This window comes from Nematolebias whitei, chromosome 4 (genome assembly GCF_014905685.2).
Source record: "Nematolebias whitei isolate Nwh7 chromosome 4, NemWhi1, whole genome shotgun sequence".
Lineage (NCBI taxonomy): Eukaryota > Metazoa > Chordata > Actinopteri > Cyprinodontiformes > Rivulidae > Nematolebias > Nematolebias whitei.
Window position 1 is genome coordinate 39002753 of NC_056501.1, and position 4453 is coordinate 39007205.

The following is a 4453-nucleotide window of genomic DNA, read 5'->3' on the forward strand; positions in this document are numbered from 1 at the left end:
TGTGTGTGTGTGTATATATATATATATATTGTCAATAAGGCCCGCTTTAGTGGAAGTCAGGCATGTTCAGACATGCTCTTGTTTCAGGCCTGCGGTGGACAGTACCTAATCCTCCGGCCAGCTGTAGGACCAGGGACGGCCTCATTCAACAGTGGGTGAGATAATCTGCTTCTTACTGAGCCGTAATTTTCAGGAATTCCACCAAAAGGTGATGGTAAGGAGATGTCTCAAAGATATCAGAATCAGTTTATTATTGCCATGTCAATGAACGAGGTTCACAAACAAGGAATTTGCTTTGACATAATGTGCGAATAGTAATAAAGTAAAATAAAGTAAAAATGAAAACATTACATAAGACCTGTGTACACCTACAAATAAAGTAAAAATGAAAACATAACATAAACATTTATACATCCATACAATAGAAAACAATCAAAAAGCTTAGAAAATAGTACAGATGGAGTATTCAATTATAATACAGATGTAATGTGACTAAAGCAGGAATTATGATATAGCATTATGAGTGTTCAGGAGTCCAACAGCAGAGGGGAAGAAACTGTTCTTATGGCGGGAGGTTCTGGTCCGAATGGACCAAAGCCCCCTGCCTGAGGGGAGTGGTTCGAACAGACCGTGTGCAGGGTGAGCAGGGTCAGCTGTGATCCGACCTGCTCGCCTCACAGTCTTGGAGACATACAGGTCATGGAGGGATGGAAGGCTACAGCCTATCACCTTCTCAGCTGAGCGCACAACGCGTTACAGTCTCAGTCTGTCCCTGCAGTGGCCCGGCATACCACACCGTGATGGAGGAGCTGAGGATGGACTCGATGATGGCCGTGTAGAACTGTACCATCAGCTTGGCCGGCAGCTTGGCCTTCTTCAGCTGTCGCAGGAAGTACAATCTCTGCTGGACCTTCTTGATGAGGGAGCTGATGGTCGGCTCACACTTGAGGTCCTGGGTGATGGTGGTGCAGAGGAACCGATAAGAGTTCGCAGTGGTAATGGGGGTATCATTACAGGTGAGGGGGGGCAGAGGGGCTGCGGCTTTCCTGAAATCCACAATCATTTCCACTGTCTTCCGGGCATTGAGTTACAGGTTGTTGCTGCTGCACCAGGTCACCAGCCGGTCCACCTCCCTCTTGTATGCAGACTCATCTCCATCCGAGATGAGCTTGATGAGGGTGGTGTCATCTGCAAACTTAATAAGTTTCACAGAGTCTTGGCTGGAGGTGCAGCAGTTGGTGTACAGGGAGAAAAGCAGGGGGGAAAGCACACAGCCCTGTGGAGATCCTGTGCTTATAGTCCGAGTGTCCGAGACAGCTCTCCCCAGCCGCACGCACTGACTCCGGTCTGTCAGGAAGTCTGTGATCCACCTGTAGGTGGAGTTAGGTACATGGAACAGGGAGAGCTTGTCTTGGAGCAGAGCAGGGAGGATGGTGTTAAATGCGGAGCTGAAGTCCACGAACAGGATCCTGGCGTAGGTTCCTGGGGAGTCCAGGTGCTACAGGATGAAGTGAAGAGCCAGGTTTATTGCGTCATCTACAGACCTGTTGGCCCTGTAGGCAAACTGCATGGGGTCCAGGAGGGGGTTGGTGATGGACTTGAGGTGAGATGAAACCAAGCGTTCAAAGGTTTTCATGACTACAGATGTGAGAGCTACAGGTCTGTAGTCATTTGGTCCTGTGACACGTGGCTTCTCAGGGACAGGGACGGTGATGGATGACTTGAAACAGGCTGGGACATGGCATGACTCCAGAGAAGAGTTGAAGATCCCTGTGAAGACCGAAGCCAACTCTCCAGCACAATGTCTCAGCGTGGAGGGTGACACAAGGTCTGGGCCTGCAGCCTTATGTATATTCAGCCTTTTAAACAGCCTCTTTACTTCATCCTCTTGTACAGAGATAGCAGGTGGTTGATGGGGGCAGTCTCAAGTGGTTAAACCAGTTGGGCTGGGGTTGGTGTGGAAGATGGAGGAATGTGAGTCCATGACTTCAAAGCATGAATAGAAGTCGTTCAGATCGTTTGCCAGTTTGAGATTGTCTGTAGAATGAGGTGCTCTGGGCTTGTAATTAGTTATCTCTTTCAGCCCCCTCCAGACAGAGGCAGAGTCGTTTGCAGAGAACTGTTGTTCCAGCCGTGTGTTGTACCTGGATTTAGCCTTCGACACCTCCCTGCTAAATCCATACTTCGCACATCTGTAGTTGTCTCTGTCCCCTTCTCTGAAAGCAGCCTCCTTCTGCTGATGAAGCTGTCTTAGTTTGGATGTGAACCAGGGTTTATCATTATTGAAAATGACTCTGGAGCGTGATGGGATGATGCTGGCCTCAGAGAAATGTATATATGAGGTCACAGTGTTTGTGTATTCGTCTAGACTGTCTGTAGAGCCCTGAACAGGTCCCAGTCTGTGGTGTCCAAACACGTGCGTAGCTCCTCCACAGCTTCACTGGTCTAATTTTTGGAGGTCCTCACCACAGGTTTTGAGAGCTTCAATCTCTGTCTGTATGCAGGTATGAGGTGAATCATCTCATGATCTGAGAGACCCAGGGCAGCACGAGGCACAGCACGATAAGCACCGCTCACTGTGGTGTAACAGTGATCCAGCATGTTTCCTTCTCTGGTTGGGCATTTAATAAACTGTTTGTATTGAGGTAGTTCATGCCTGAGGTTTGCTTTGTTAAAATCTCCAAGGATAATAACAAGAGAGTCCGGAAAAGTCCGCTTTACACTCGTAATCTGGTCCGCGAGCATGCGCTCAGCCTCATGCACATCCGCGCACGGTGGGATGTAAACAGCGGCCAGAATGAATGAAGTAAACTCACGTGGAGAGTAAAACAGTTTGCAGTTTATGAATAGATATTCCAGAGGAGGAGACCAGTGCTGGGAGATCACTGTCACGTCGGAGAACCAGGCGTTGTTGATAAAAAAAACAGACTCCTCCGCCTTTCTTCTTTCCTCCGGAAAGTTCCCGCTGTCTGTCAGCGCGGAGGAGCTAGAATCCCTCTAGATCGAGTGCGGAGTCCGGGATCTGCTCGTTGAGCCATGTCTCCGTGAAGCACAGCACACAGGAGGAGGAAAAATCGCTGTTCCTTCTCATCAGCAGCACTATCTCGTCCTTTTGTTGTAGAGGGAATGGACGTTGGAGAGGAATATCCCAGGTAAAGGCATGCGTGTACCGCGCCTCCAGAAACGCATGAGCGCTCCGGCTCTTCTGCCCCTCCTGCAAAGTTTCACTCTTTTGGCCAAAAAGTGCACAAGTTCTGCAGCAGGCACTAAAAAAACTGGAGTAATGTCCTCATGGGTTGTGATTCTGAAGTTTAGTAGCTCCTCGTGAGTGTAGGAGCACGCAGACACATGATTAATGCACAAAAACAGAGCGCACCAGAATGCCAGGGCGACCGTACATGGCGCCATCTTGGATCAAAAAAAAAATTGTCCTTTATCAATTTTTATCTCAGTTCAGAGTGGTAGCTTACAAATTGCAAGCAGAGAGATCAATTACATTTCAGATTTGATTTCTTGGGGCTGCCAAAGTTTGGTTGATGTACGGAGAGATAACATATTTGGTCAGGTTGTGAGTGTGGGGAGTCTGTGGAGGTTTTGGTGTTTTTTAAAGCATCAGGATGACCCTAGGGCGTGGTTGGTTTCCCCAGCTCTCCTCTGGATCCGAGAGCCACTTTGCCAAGCTGACTGCTCAACCTCTGGAGCCCAATCAAAGCTCTGATCTACTTATTAATCATCATGTATCCTCTGTAATCAAATGTAATCAATGTGTTGGACTGTGCATACCGCTGTATCCCCTACAAATCCTTGATTAAAGCAAAGCAAAACGTAAAATTCTGGATCCTTATTTCAACACCCCTTTGTTCATGGAAATGGAAAACTTGGTTCAAAGTAACAACAAAAGCACAGGAGGTTTATAAAGGTTTCATAGCTTTGATTATAAAACAACATCCAAGAATCTTATACCTAGATTCTAAACAAAGTCAGATCGGATAACAATTGTAACGCTAAATTAGGAGATGAGCAGGCGTTAACGTGCGCTTCCTCGTCTGTCCAACGTCCCCACTCCTGCTGCAAGGTCGGGCGAGGCACGAGGTGAGATTTTAGGTGTGGTGCACGGATAGTAGGTTGTTAACACTCTGGATGAACCATCTCATCACAGCCTTAGCTTGAGCTGTCCTAGAAACAGCTACGGGTAATACCTGAGCCTAAGGATTAGTTTCAGACTCCCATGGAGGAGAAGGCTGCAGTGAGGGCGTGGCACGTGTCCTATGTCTACCTCACTTGGCTAAGCAAAACAATATATATATATATATATATGTGTATATATATATATATGTATATATATATATATGTGTATATATATATATATGTGTATATATATATATTTGTGCATATGTATATATATGTATGTATATATATATATATATGTATATGTATATATGTATATATATAT